A 15,689-nucleotide genomic window follows, 5' to 3' on the forward strand; every position below is an offset into this window, starting at 1 on the left:
ATGTGACTGGTGATGGAAGTTGAGTCCAATGGTGTAAAGAGCAATATTGCATAGGAACCTGGAATGCTAGGTCCATGAATCAAGACAAATTGGAAGTGGTCAAACAGGAGATGGCAAGAGTGAACATCAACATTTTAGGAATCAGTGAACTAAAATGGCCTGGAATGGGTGAATTTAACTCAGATGACCATTATATCTACTATTGTGGGCAAGAATCCCTTAGAAGAAATGGAGTAGCCATCATAGTCAACAAAAAAATCTGAAATGCAGTACTTGGATGCAATCTCAAAAATGACAGAATGGTCTCTGTTCATTTCCAAGACAAACCATTTAATATCATGGTAATCCAAGTCTATGCCCCAACCAGTAATGCTGAAGAAGCTGAAGTTGACCAGTTCTAGGAAGACCTACAAGGTCTTCTAGAACTAACACCCAAAAAAGATGTCCTTTTCATTATAGGGGACTGGAATGCAAAAGTAGGAAGTTAAGAAATGCCTGGAGTAACAGGCAAGTTTGGCCTGGGAGTACAGAATGAAGCAGAGCAAAGGCTAATAGAGTTTTGCCAAGAGAACACACTGGTCATAGCAAACACTCTCTTCCAACAACACAAGAAGACTCTACATACGAGCATCATCAGATGGTCAACACCAAAATCAGATTGATTATATTCTTTGCAGCCAAAGATGGAGAAGCTCCATAGAGTCAGCAAAAACAAGATCGGGAGCTGACTATGGCTCAGATCATGAACTCCTTATTGCCAAATTCAGACTTAAACTGAAGAAAGTAGGGGAAACCATTAGACCATTCAGGTATGACCTAAATCAAATCCCTTATGATTATACAGTAGAAGTGACAAATAGATTCAAGGGATTAGATCTGATAGAGAAAGTGCCTGAAGAATTATGGACAGAGGTTCATGACATTGTACAGGAGGCAGATATCAAGACCATCCCCAAGAAAAAAAAGTGCTAAGAGACAAAATGGTTCTCTGAGGAGACCTTACAAATAGCTGTGAAAAAAAAAAAAAAGAAGAAGAAGAAGCTAAAGGCAAAGGAGAAAAGGAAACATATACCCATTTGAATACAGAGTTCCAAAGAATAGCAAAGAAAGATAAGAAAGCCTTCCTCAGTGATCAATGCAAAGAAATAGAGGAGAACAATAGAATGGGGAAGACTGGAGATCTCTTAAGAAAATTAGAGATACCAAGGGAATATTTCATGTTAAGATGGGCTCAATAAAGGACAGAAATGGTATGGATCTAACAGAAGCAGAAGATATTAACAAGAGGTGGTAAGAATACACAGAAGAACTGTACAAAAAGATCTTCACAACTCAGATAATCACGACGGTATGATCATTCACCTAGAGCCAGACATCCTGGAATGAGAAGTCAAGTGGGCCTTAGGAAGCATTACTAGGAACAAAGCTAGTAGAGGTGATGGAATTACAGTTGAGCTATTTCAAATCCTAAAGATGATGCTGTGAAAGTGCTACACTCATTAGGCCAGCAAATTTGGAAAACTCAGCAGTAGCCACAGGACTGGAAAATGTCTGTTTTCATTAAATCTCAAAGAAAGGCAATACCAAAGAATGCTCAAACTACTGTACAATTGCCCTCATCTCACACACTAGCAAAGTAATGCTCAGAATTCTCCAAGCCATGCTTTAACAGTATGTGAAACATGAACTTCCATATATTCAACCTGGATTTAGAAAAGGCAGAGGAACCAGAGATTAAATTGCCACCATCCATTGGATCATAGAAAAAGCAAGAGAGTTCCAGAAAATATTCTACTTCTGCTTTATTGACTATGCCAAAGCCATTGACTGTGTGGATCACCATAAACTGTGGGAAATTCTTAAAGACATAGGAATACCAGACCACTTGATCTGCCTCCTGAGAAATCTGTATGAAGTTCAGGAAGCAACAATTAGAACTGGACATGGAACAACAGACTGGTTTCAAATTGAGAAAGGAGTAAGTCAAATCTGTATACTGTCACCCTGCTTATTTAACTTATATGCAGAGCACATCATGAGAAACATTGGGCTGGATGAAGCACAGGCTGGAATCAAGGTTGCTGGGAGAAATATCAGTAACCTCAGATATGCAGATAATACTACCCTTATGGCAGAAAACAAAGAAGAACTGAAGAGCCTGTTAATAAAATTCAAAGAGGAGAGTGAAAAAGTTGGCTTAAAACTCAACATTCAGAAAACTAAGATCTGGCATCTGGTCCCATCACTTCATGGCAAATAGATGGGGAAACATTGGAAACTGACAGACTTTATTTTGGGGCGCCCCAAAATCACTGCAGATGGTGACTGCAGCCATGAAATTAAAAGACGATTGCTCCTTGGAAGAAAAGTTATGAGCAACCTAGATAGCATATTAAAAAGCAGAGACATTATTTTTCCAACAAAGGTCATCTGTCAAAGCTATGTTTTTTCCAGTAGTCATGTATGGATGTGAGAGTTGGACTGTGAAGAAAGCTGAGCGCCAAAGAATTGGTGCTTTTGAACTGTGGTGTTGGAGAAGACTCTTGAGAGTCCCTTGGACTGCAAGGAGATCCTGCCAGACCATCCTAATGGAAATCAATCCTAATATTCATTGAGGGGACTGATGCTGAAGCTGAAACTCCAATACTTTTGCCACCTGATGCAAAGAACTGACTCACTTGAAAAGACCCTGATGCTGGGAAGGACTAAAGGTGGGAGGAGAAGGGGACAACAGAGGATGAGATAGTTGGATGGCATCATCGACTCAATGGACATGAATTTGAGTAGGCTCTGGAAGTTGGTGATGGACAAGGAAGCCTGGCATGTTGCAGTCCATGGAGCTGCAAAGAATTGGACATGACTGAGCAACTGAACTGAATTGATATCACTTTGGGTTTAAAAAAAAGAGGGGGGGAGAGTAAAAGTTTATTTAACAAATTTTTATTCTCCACCATGAATTGTGTATTTTGTTTTATTGACTGTGATGTCGAAACATAACTGTTGTATGTCAGTTATATCTCAGTAAAGATGGAAATAGAATTAAATGGGAAGCACCTTAGAAAAATAAAATGTTGTATTTCATATTATTTTAAATACCGTATTTTATATTATTTTTAAATACCAAAATACCATAAGATACAATATCCCTCTGGCACCTATTAGTTGTTTTGCCTTTTTGGATATAGTCAGTTTCAATCTAAGCATTACCCAGAGCTACCATCCCTGATGTAGCAGTTGTAGTCAGAACTTCAATATGTCCTTCCCAATTGTAGATACCCTGAGAGAAGCTCTGGAAACGCCACCTCTGGACAGCTACTATGACCTGGACAGCATTCTAAGTTCTGATATCTCTCCAGCTAGACAAGAAAGGATAGCCTTAGCTTGCCTGATGACTTAAATTGTGTCTGATCTAGCCAATGTACAATATTTGGGGTTTGTTTGATTGTTTTATTGATGGCCAATGGGACAGGGAAGGAGAGATGCAGGAGACGAGCTGCCGAGAATGGTGTTAGGGTAAGAAAGAGGAGGCAAGAAAGGGAAGATAAAGGAATCGGGAAAACTGCCAATAAGTATGAACAAGTTATTGATCAATACTTGAAATAATAGCATCCCACCAACAAAAAATGTCAGTCTCTCAGTACTTAATATTAACTTAATATACAGGGCATTAATTTTTTTTTAAATACAGTGTAACCAACATCACTACTGGCTCAGTGACTTTGATAATACTGATACTTAGCAAAGAACAATGTCCCCAAACTGAAAAAAAATCTAATTTTGTTCTGGCACTAGAGAACTATATGTTAAAAGAGCTAGAGGGGTGAATAGGTATAGAGAGAAAAACTTTCTTTGCTTATCCTTTCAGAATTAGCTCCCTCCCCACCACCACCCCTCACCAAAAAAAAAAAAAAAAAACACTAAAAATAGTCAATTGGCAATTTGGGAGGTAAACTTGCTCTTTGATATGTTTATTTTAAGTAACTTTGATATAAGTATACTGCAGATATATAAGGAGGGTCGCTCGGGATGGTGACATAGATCGTTCTGGACATCACTCCTCCTCATAAGGAGATGGACTAGAACTACCCATCCGGAAACTGGGGGTGAGGCTGAAGCACGCTTCTGGACAACAGAGGAGGAGAACTGCATTAGAAGAGCGGACATCTCATTTCATGTTCTCCTGCCCTCAGACTGGCATTTTTACTGTCACCTCCCCTGGTTCTCAAGTTTTCAGACTCAGATCAACTTATACCACCAGCTTTCTTGGGTCACTGGCTGGCAGACTGTAGAACCTGGGACTCTTGAGAACATGAGCCACTTCCTCATAATAATTCATATATATGATACACTGGTTCTGTTTCTCTGAGGAAATCTGACTAATAGAGTTATCTATAGGGTAAGGAAGGGAAAAAGCAAAAGAGAACAAGGATAAAGCTAGAATTTTCAGAATATATCTTGCTTAGTGTATTTGATGTTGGGAACATATACCTAATTATATATTCACATAATCATAAAATTTAAAGCAATCCCTAAAAAAGCAAAAGCAAAAAAATGAATAAACTAAATAATATAACAGGTTAGTAGCATAACTGCACACACCATTATCTCAAGTGTTTTTTAAACTACAGTAATTTGGCCTGACATGTCTGGTGGAATATATATACTAAGCTACAAATAAATTTTAAAAGGCTGCAAAAAAATTCTTAAACTGTTTTCAGCAATCATACCATTAGAGGTAATGTTGTTATTGCTATACTGAGTGTATTATAAAAAAAGAAAATGAATAATTCTACTGGTATTGGTGAAAATAGGAATTTTTAGCAGAATACAAAGAGAGGCAAATGTAAGATTTAAAAGGTTAAGTAAAATCTCTCCGTTCTTCAATTTGCATTGAAATTATCAATATGAAATCATAATATATTTTATCTTTAACACACACATTTCTTAGCTCTATTCACTAAAAAAGGAATAGCATGCTTAATACACATGTACTTCTAAGTATCATTTTCCTCTAAAAAAGAACTAATACTCCTTGGACAAAGAGACAGTCCTAAAATGGGGCAGGAAGTATACAAGATGATTCTATAAAAGATTTTGTCAAACCAGAAACCAAAATATCTATCAAAGAGTACTGAGGACAGATAGAAAGGATTCAAGAACTAAGAATGTTTTTCTAGCCAAAATATGGACAATCTGAGAATCAACAAGAATAATAACTGCAATGTACTGAAAAACCAAAAATGCCAAAATTCATGAATACATAATGAGACTTTTAAAAAATTATTGCACACTTTAGAAAATACTAGGGAATCAGGTCATTATTTCAAGAACATATATATCCTGACTTTCTTGCATGAATTCAGGATATTTGAGGGTAATTAAACAGCTGATTAGGGAAAGTTTCTATTTACAGAAATATTTCAGGTAATAAATTATTAAAGGAGATTAAAACGTCATCAATTTACAATTCCCAATAAAACAACATATTCAAGCAGTGATCACCAATTCCATTGCTAACATCAACAAAAGAGAAACAATCAGGTATCCTGTGCCCTCTATGAATTCCCTTTGAAATTTTCTTGCAAAAAAGAAAAGAAAATCAAACTGAATCCAGTCAAGACTTTAAATCTAATTACTTATTTATAAAAAGTGAGGGAGAAAGAGAAATCTATTAAAGAAAACCATGGGATGCAATTGGCAAAATCCATATTGTAAGAAAATGTGCAGAATAAATTGCAGTTGAAAAATTAAAAAGAGAAAGGGGTGGAAACACAAATTAAACTAGATTTCAGATGAATATTTGCAACTGCTTGCTATTATGAACTCTATTTAGAGCCCTATTTGAACAAAAATAAAATTATGAGACCATCAGCAATATTTAAACACTGACTGGATATTTCATGACATTAGGTAAATTTTTAGGAGAGACCATGGCATTGTGATTATATTTTAAGAATATCATTTAGAAACAAATACTGAAATGGTTATTTAAGAAATGATATAAACTGAGGAATATTAATAGGTGAAAGAGACTGACCATTTTTTTATCGTTGCAATCACTGTTAAAGTCATGCCTGTCACAGGAGAATTCATTATACTGGTTTCAAAAACATATATGTTATGTTTGAAATGTTTCGTAACAAGAAGATTTTTAAAGTATGATATTTTTAGAAACTAAAAATCTAGAGATCCTCAAAAAGATATTAGCAAATTTCACTGTATAACTACAAATACTAGCGCTCTATGCACTCTAAGCAATAGATATGGAAAGATTGAAAATGCTATTTGTAGTTTACAAACCAGCCCAGGGATTTAAAAAACTGAAAGGAATAAATTAAACTTTACCATTCTTACAAAAATTAAGAAAGTTAGAAAAAAATTAAGAGAGGTAAACAGGAAATACAAAGTAAAATGTGAACTAGAAACTAGTTCACATATTCAGTAAAAAGTAAAAACTGACAATATGACAAAAGAAACTGAGGGATCAAGTATAATAGTAGGCACGGTCCAAAGGCGAAAAGCCTACAGTATAGCTTTCAGCTCCCGAAAATACTACACACACACACACACACACACACACACACACACACTCATAGAGCAAGCTATTCATTCATTCATTCAAACACCTAATGAGAAGCGACTAACTCCTTAGTATTTTCTATGGAAAATTGCTGTTCAGAATTGCATTTTGGGATTCCCTCATAGCTCAGTCAGTAAAAAATCTGGCTGCAATGCAGGAGACCCGGGTTCAATTCCTGGGTCAGGATTATCCCCTGGAGAAGGAAATGGCTACCCACTCCAGTGTTCTTGCCTGGAGAATCAGAGGAGCCTGGCAGGCTACAGTCCGTGGGATCACAAGAATCAGACACAACTTAGTGACTAAGCCACCACATTCAGAATAAGTCTGTTTTTCTTTTAAGAATTAAAGATATTAAAAAAATTCAAACCCTAGAGAATGCCAGTACCTGTCAGGAAATGATATTCACCATCATACTCATGCACAAAGTCACAGAGCACCTCTGAGCCTGGTCACTGGAGTCCAAGACAGATCCACAGCCATACAGATGGCATGAGAGTGCCCACACCAGGCTAAAAACGGCCCCCAGTTTAGAACAGTTTGGGGAGATTCCAGGAAGATTACTGACAGTACAGAATCAGTAAAGTCTCATTAGGAAAGCAGAAATTGTGCTAAATAGTTCAAACAGAGAGTATTTACTACAAGGAACCCTTACAGAAAATGATCAAAGGACTGAAGGATCAAAAAGTTTCAAGTGAGGAAAACCAGAGAATGAGAATTACAAAAGCTGCTACAACCCCTTGGGCTCAAATAACAGAAGGGAGGAGAGGAGATTACCAGAATCCAGAACACACTGACTGCTAAAATGCTAGGGACTGCTGCCGCCCCTGAAACATCTCCGTCTCTGCCTGAACCATCAAAAGCCGCTGGGAACAGTAGTCACCTCTGGCGTCTGTTTTGGTACCACTGAAACCCAGGAGTCCCTTTGACAACTGGTGATACTACCTGTGTGTGCATGCTAAGTCGCCCTTACCAGTAACTGAACCTGAAATAATTTAAACACTTACAAATTATAGAAATTACACTCATACTAGCTTTTTGACTCCAGCAACCAAACAGCAATTAACATACTCACTAATGATTCAAAAGTTTTACGATAAAAAATGAATCACTGTATTCCTAAAGGCTTATTTTTAGTTGGCCCAGCTATTTATTGCTAAGTATATTATAATTTAATTAATCTAGATTTTATGGTGTTCTCTAACTTTTGGATATTCCATATTTAAAACAAAGCCTAGACTTCCCAAGTAATAACGAATTCCTCAGTAGAAAAGAACCCGCCTGCCAGTGCAGGAGATGCTGGTTCAGTCCCCTGGTTTGGGAAGATCCCACTTGCCGGGCAGTAATTAAGCTCGTGAGCTACAACTCTCTTGTGCTTTAGAGCCCAAGAAGCACAACTACTGAAGCCCTGCTTGCCCTAGAGCTGGTGCTCAGCAACGAGAGAAGCCACTGCAATGAGAAGCCTGTGCACACCAGCTGGAGAGTGGCCTCCTCTCACTGCAACTGGAGAAAGGCCCACAGAGCAACAAGACCCAGCACAGCCGAAAAATAAGCAAATCTATCAATAAAATTATAAAACAAAGCCTGGTCTATTGGGTATTAACACTGACGTCACAATAACTCATAAAATTACCATTATATTCTAGGAAAATATAATCAAATAATAATAGAAATCTTTTATTCTTTAATGTATACAGTGAAAAAAATTCAGTTGATTGAAAAAAGATCATTTTGTTTGATATATCAGGACATTTTCTAATATATAAAATGTCATCTACCAGGTGTAAATGTAAAATGATGCCCTACTTTCTAAAATTCCCATTCACCCATTGTGTAATATATCATGCTTCATGCTGTTTTACATTATGTAAAATAAACAATGAATACAGACTCTGGATTTTAATGCCTGAGGTGTGAAATTAGTTCTCTGCCAAGTGTGTTTTTGATCGTTAGAGATTTAAAACATTCAGAAGTGTGTCAGTCTGAGACACATTTCTTCAGTTCACTTACAAGAAATGAAAAGCAATCTAGATATTTAAAAGAAGAGAATGAGCCTGAGCCTGTGTAATAGAATGCACTGTGTTGTGATTTTGCACACGGTCTTTGGTATTCATTGGATTTTACGCATACTACTCACACGGGCAATAAACAGTTCGCATACTCAGTTTTGCTAATTTTTCCTCTGAGGCTTCTTTACATTGCAGTTACCACAAATCCTCCATTATAACAAGATCATCTTGTTTACAAAAGTATAATCTCAAAAAACATTTGCATCTCTAATGTAATTAAGTACTTATTCACATGGTAATACATCCTACCTAATCTTCTATTTACAAATTTCCATATCTACACAATGAATAGAAATATTTTTGTGGTTAATAAAAACCACTGGGGACTTCTGATCTAAGATGGTGTAATAAAACTGATGCACAGAATTTCCTTTCCCAACATTCTATTCAGTGAAATAAAAATAGCAAAACCCAGGAAAAATTCAGGAGCAGCAACTAGGCAATCTAATGCCATGAACCTCAAAAAACAGCAGCCTAGTTGGGGGGAGAAAGATGAGGATCTGGAGCAGAGTGGCAGGTATTTTATTGTGAAGGACTTAGTCTTATCCCTCAAAAGCCAAACTATAAGTTGTCTCTGAATATCTCCAAATCTGGAGAAAATGAACCGAGTGATATTCTGATGGGGAGTAGACTCAGATAGAGAGAACAGACGTGATCGCCAAGGGGAAGGAAATATGGGGGAGGAATGGACTGAGGGTCTGGATTAGTAGATGCAAACTGGACAAGAAACAAAATCCTATTGTACAGCACATACGCACTATGAAAAAAATATAAAAAAGAATGTATATATGTATATAATAATCACTTCGCTGTATAGCAGAAATCAATACATCAATTATATGTTTCAATAAAAAATAAATTAAGATAATAGGAATACACAGCCATTGATTGTAATTTGTTGAATAAAATCACTGCCTCTCATGGAATCAAAAGTGAGTCAACTCTGGTTTTATTTATTTGAATTTTCTTTCTTTCCTGCTTAGGAAATTTGGCTACAGGTTTTTCAGGTTTGGTTATCTTTTCAAAAAACCAATTCTTGGTTTTGTTGATTTTTAATGTTTTTCCACTCTGTTTTATTTCTGCTAACTAGGTTTGTTCTTTTTCTAGTTCCTTGAGGTACGCAGTTAAATTGAGGTTTTTTTCTTTTTTAATGTAGGTGTTTATTGCTATACACTTTCCTCATTAGTGCTTTTGCTGCAGTACATGTTTTGGTATGTTATCCTTCCATTTTTACTTGTCTTGAGCGTTTTTTTTTTTCCCCTTTTGATGTCTTCTTTGACCCACTGGTTGTTCAAGTGTGTGCTGTTTAATTTTCATATACTTGTGAATTTTCCAGTTTTCCTTCTGCTGTTGATTTCTAAAATGGCCAACAGTTGTGTGAAAAGATGCTCAACATTACTATCATCAAGGACATGCAAATCAAAACCACAATATGTGTCAGAAAGGTTATTATCAAAAACAGACGATGAGTGTTAGCAAGGATGCAGGAGAAATTGAAACATTTGCACCCTGATGGTGGGAATGCAAACTCGTGCAGCCAGTGTAGACAGTAGCATGGAGACTGAATTCAAAAAACTGAAACTAGAACTACCATTTAATTCAGTAACACCACTTCTAGGTATTCATCCAACAGAATTGAAATCAAGATCTCAAAGAGATATCTGCACACTCATGTTCACTGCACTATTCATAACAGCCAAGGTGTTGAAAACAAACTAAATGTTTATCAACAGATGAACGGATAAAGAAAATGTGCTACCTACAAACAGTGGAATATTCCCAGACTTTAAAAAGGCAGGCAGGTGGCAGAATTCTGCAGTTTGTGACAATGCTACCGAAAGCTCGGCCTCTCTGTACACTAGTGCCAAATCAGACCCCAGAGACAATTTTGGGTGAAGTAGACAAGGACAGCTTTATTGTGTTGCCAGGAAAAGCGTTTCAAGGCAGCCTGGATATAAAATAATTTCTTCTGGTGAACTTGCTCTTTTCTCCTAAATACTTCAACTGATTAGATGAGCCCTACCCACATTCTTGAGGGTAATATGCTTTACTCACAGTCCACTGATTTAAATGTTAATTATGCCTAAAAAAATACCTTCAGGTCAACATCTAGATTTGTGTTTGACAAAACAACTGCGTACCATAGCCTAGCTATGTTAACACATAAAATCAGTTAAGAGACAAATAGTGTGAAGGAGAGAGAAAGGAAGAGACAGAGGTCACAAGTTTATGGAAAAAAATTGAGAATCAAAGCAGCATAATAAAGTTTAATAGCTATTAGAAACTATAAGTAACAGGATATATATAGCTAACAATTCAATTATCAGTCTAGAGAAAAAAGGAAATGGCAACCTACTCCAGTACTCTTGCCCATGGAAAGAGGATCCTGGTGGGCTGTATGTAGTCCATAGGATCACAAGAGTCGGATACAGCTTGATGACTAAACCACCACGGAGCTGTTAGAAAGGACCCTGGCTCCCTACATTCATTCTGTCTTGGCTCTGTTGTCCCAGGTAACTGCTGGCGCAACGGCTACAACCATCTATGGTGTCACTTAAGACAGACCCAAGACCAGAGGAAGGAGGAGGGTAGCACCTGAGAACTCATTCCTCTGGAGTTAGTCTGCCTGGAATTAAATCCTGGCTCCAACACTCACTAGCTGTTTGACCCTTGACAAGTTTCTTAACCACTCTATACTACAGAGACTTCATCTGTAAAATGAGAGATAATAGTACCTAACCCAAGAAAGTGGAATGAGTTATTTTATTTAAAACACTTAGAATTAACAGTGCCTGGCATTGGCAAGTAGAGAAGGCACTGGCACCCCATTCCAGTACTCTTGCCTGGAAAATCCCATGGACAGAGGAGCCTGGTGGGCCGCAGTCCATGGGGTCGCTAAGAGTCGGACACAACTGAGCGGCTTCACTTTCACTTTTCATTTTCATGCATTGGAGAAGGAAATGGCAACCCACTTCAGTGTTCTTGCCTGGAGAGTCCCAGGGACAGGGGAGCCTGGTGGGCTGCCATCTATGGGGTCGCCCGGAGTCAGACATGACTGAAGCAACTTTGCTGCAGTAGCAGCAGAGAAAAAACTGATAAAATCATAGTAGTAACAGATTTTAAAATGCAAACATTAAAAAGATAAAAGTAAAGCAAATAATATGAAGGAGAAATAAAGATGATTCAAAATAAAGTTAACTGATGTCCTGTAAGTAGAAGGCTTAATAAATAAATTTCCATGGGGGAAAAAATGAATTAATCTTCAAATCAAAAAAGCATATCAGATTTCAGGAAAATCCTAGTTAAGTTATTAAACTTCAGTCAGGCTGGCCTTGCATTTCAACATGATATTTTATGCCATAAGCACAAGAACAATGTGTACAGAATTCTATTACAACATGTAGCCATGATATTAGTCAAGTATAAAATCAACAGTCTGTCATTCTAAAGCATGAAAGAATCTATGGACCACAAAATTCATGAGCCGTTCTTCAGAAACTGCTTTGTAAAATATATCAAAATGCAAAGCTACTTTTATAGAATGAATGAAAATAACAAACTCAGGAATGGTAAAACAATGTAAATACAAGTAACGAGCTGTGTATCCATTTAAGTAGAATATAAATAAAAGCATATAGATTATGCTTATAGAATAGAATGTAAATGCCAGAAACCTGGACAGTATGAAAATAATAATGTTACTGACATATACCAGTAGATTAAAGAAATAATCTTTATTTATCTTTTAAATATTATAAAAGAAAACATGAGAGTACTAATTCCCCATCATCAAAAAGAAGTCAATCAACACTCTCTTAAATTGAAGATGTGGTTTTTAAAAAGGCTCCAAATTCTTAATGATTTTCTTAATCTTTTTATTTAATCTTAAAAGGATCCTTTAAGAAGTAATGACTCAAAACATTTGAGTTTTAGCAACTTTTTTTTTTTTAGAAATGGTTTATTTTCTGTTAACCAAATTTCAATTTTAAGAGTATGTGGAAGAACAGCTAAAGACCACTCAGTGGCCGTTCCTACCCATTCAGTGGCCTAAGCATTGGAAACTGCAGAGCAGTCTTCAGTGGAAGCCTAAGTACTCCAGTCTTCAATGGGGAACTGCTGAATAGGCAGAGAAGGCACCTGCACTCCTTTGGACCAGCCCACCACCTCAGGATGAGTAGCAGTGAACTCTGGAGCTGGAGCAGTCCGTTCTGCCTGAAGTTCCTCCTTGGTTACAGCTTTCCCAGCTGCAGCCTGCTCTTCCATTTCAGTCTCTTCAGGCTCTGGAGTGGAGATCAGGCATGACCCCCCATGGGTGTTCTTGGAAGATGGTGCCACGCACAAATAGAACTTCTCGGCCAAGCATCCACCACATCAGACCCACTGAGTGAGTTCCCTTTTCAGGATCTTACAGCAGGATACATCAACTCAATCTTAAAATAATACTGTTGTAGCAAGTATTACTAGCAAATCCCACTCATTGGGCCAGAAACCCTTGTGGTGTTTTTGAAAAACTTGCCCCTTGTGGAGCACACTGCCTATACTTGTAAGTTCATCAGCCAGTGGCCTCAACTCCAAATGTTAACAATGTGCAGATAGCAACTTCTTTCATTCCATCTTATTTTCATTTGCTACCTCTTCTTGTTGTTCAGTCACTACATTGCATCCAACTCTTTGCCACCCCATGGATTGCAGCATCCCAGGCCTACTTGTCCTTCACTATCTCCTGGAGTTTGCTCAAATTCATGTCCATGAGTCAGTGATGCCAACCAACCATCTCATCTTCTGTCATCCTCTTCATCTCCTGCCTTCAATCTTTCCCAGAATTGGGGTCTTTTCCAATGAGTCAGCTCTTTGCATCAGATGGCCAAAGTATTGGAGTTTCAGCATCAGTCCTTCTAATTTGCTACCTCTAAATTCAAATAAAACTTAATACATTTCATTCTTAAGATATCACAACATGATCCTGTTTCATGAAAAATATTTTTCAAAGCCTTCTTTCTAGCCTCTATTTACATACATACATAAAATTATGGAATAATGTTCATTAACATTGTTTGTTGGGGGTAGTGAGACAAGATAATATTTATCACTTTCTTTTCTGCAGTTTTTTGAATCCTTAAATCCTTCATTACACAAACAATAAAGCAATTTTTCTATGAAAAGAAGTTTTGGTATCAAATGACAAGAATGCGTTCCACAGACATAATGTCTTCTAGATATATACAAAAGTTACAATACATTGACATAAGAATTAGCTTTTCAAAGGCATGTGTACTTCATTTCCAGAATTAGATAATAACTTCCTTGCAGAGAAAAGTGAAAGTTCATAGCTGTTAATGATGCCTACCAAATCACTAAGCACTTAAAAAATTACATGTTTATAATTCCATGCGTGGCATGCATGCATGCTCAGTTGGGTCTGCCTCTTTGTGACCCTATGGACTGCAGCCCACCAGGCCCCTCTGTCCATGGAATTTTCCAGGCAAGAATACTGGAGTGGGTTGCCATTTTCTTCTCCAGAGGATCTTCCAGACTCACAGATCCAAACCCTGTCTCCTGTATCTCCTACATTGGCAAGTGTGTCCTTTATCACTGAGCCACTTGGGAAATCCGTATAAATATACATTTGTACACAAAAAATAAATTTTAAGGTTTGTATCTTTCTTTTTTTTTTTTTTTGCATTTTGAGCCATCATTCTGTTAGCAATCAGAAATTAGTCTAGTATTCAAATATATGCCTGTTGTTTATTTAAACACGTAAAATTTTTTAAACATAAAACAGAATAATCTTATATCTTGATTTTTTTTGAAGGAAGAAAATTAAAAGATATTTACATTTGCATCTATAAAGAACCTCTGGAAGAATACAGAATAACAGTTAGTAGTATATTACCTTAAATTTGCTAATCAGACATACTTCCATTTTCCCTCCCTATTCTTTTTGTCAAGATTTTTTTAAAATATCTATAGTGATCAAAACAATTTTTTTTCAACAATGCTTATTACTCAGACCTCCATGAATCTAAGTGGCAGCTGCAGTAAAGCAAAACTCTCTGATCATTCTTCCTAACCTTACTGGTTCCCTTGCTAGTAAAAAGGGTGTGAAAAGGGATTAAATTCTCATTTACCCAAGAACCCTCTCAAGTGATGTTCAACCCAAGGTGTCTGGACTACAGCTGCCAACAACTGCCATAAGAGGGGGGAAGATGCACATGAAAAGAAGGATAGAAAATTATGCACAAGTGAAGCATACATATGAACACTTCCTCTTCAAGCTGAAAGGGAAGACATAGAAATGCACATTAGGAAATAAATATTTAAATAAAATAATTGATTAATTGTGCCCTGTTAACTCCTTATTTGACTTCAAGGAGGAGGATATATGATAAACATACACCATAGTAATCCAGCAATTTTTTAAATTAATTTGAAAGTGGGAACAGTAGGGGGGGAGAAGCTAATATTCTTTACATTTCCTCTACTTTGGACTTAGAGCCTCATTTTACAAACCAGTGCTCTGAAGTTCAGACTCAGAAAACTTAGGATGAAAAGACAGCAGTTACCTAGGCCAGATCTTTTCCCATGTATTCACTCAATGTGTTACATTTAACAGAACTAATGTACCTTGAGCAGGAATGACAGTCAAGCCACAATAAAAGCAGCTTTGTCTTCAGTCTGAATATTCTTTAAAGGAGAGCAAAATTTTTTAAACTAATTTATTAAGCGGTGGCATAGAGAGTCATTTAGGTAAAGTGGGGTCTATTCTCAGAAACTGGGGGTACCTCAGCAAGGCCATTAATGAAGTGAGTACAAAGATATATTGCTGGAATAATTGATTTGGATCACTAAGAAGGTCAAGTTGGACACATCAGTATTTCGTGATCCTATTAGTCAGTTAAAGATAAACTAGCACTTTAATAAAACTGAATTAAATTTATTGCTGTAAGTCCAAGTCTTAATGCCAGTTGAGACACAAAAAATTATCCTAAGTGTTTAAAAACCTCAAAACACTATTCTGTAAATTAAATGAAATTCTTTTCATG

The 15,689-nt window shown here is 36.9% G+C and overlaps 1 non-coding gene across 1 annotated transcript; it reads right to left on the reverse strand.

Moving 5' to 3' along the window:
- Positions 1 to 13,089: 13,089 nt before the first annotated feature.
- On the reverse strand, positions 13,090 to 13,239 carry LOC114114642 (small nucleolar RNA SNORA62/SNORA6 family). Its single transcript, XR_003589262.2, has one exon. It is a non-coding gene; the product is annotated as a small nucleolar RNA SNORA62/SNORA6 family (small nucleolar RNA).
- Between the last annotated feature and the right edge of the window lie 2,450 nt (positions 13,240 to 15,689).

The sequence above is a fragment of the Ovis aries genome, chromosome 4 (genome assembly GCF_016772045.2).
Source record: "Ovis aries strain OAR_USU_Benz2616 breed Rambouillet chromosome 4, ARS-UI_Ramb_v3.0, whole genome shotgun sequence".
NCBI lineage: Eukaryota > Metazoa > Chordata > Mammalia > Artiodactyla > Bovidae > Ovis > Ovis aries.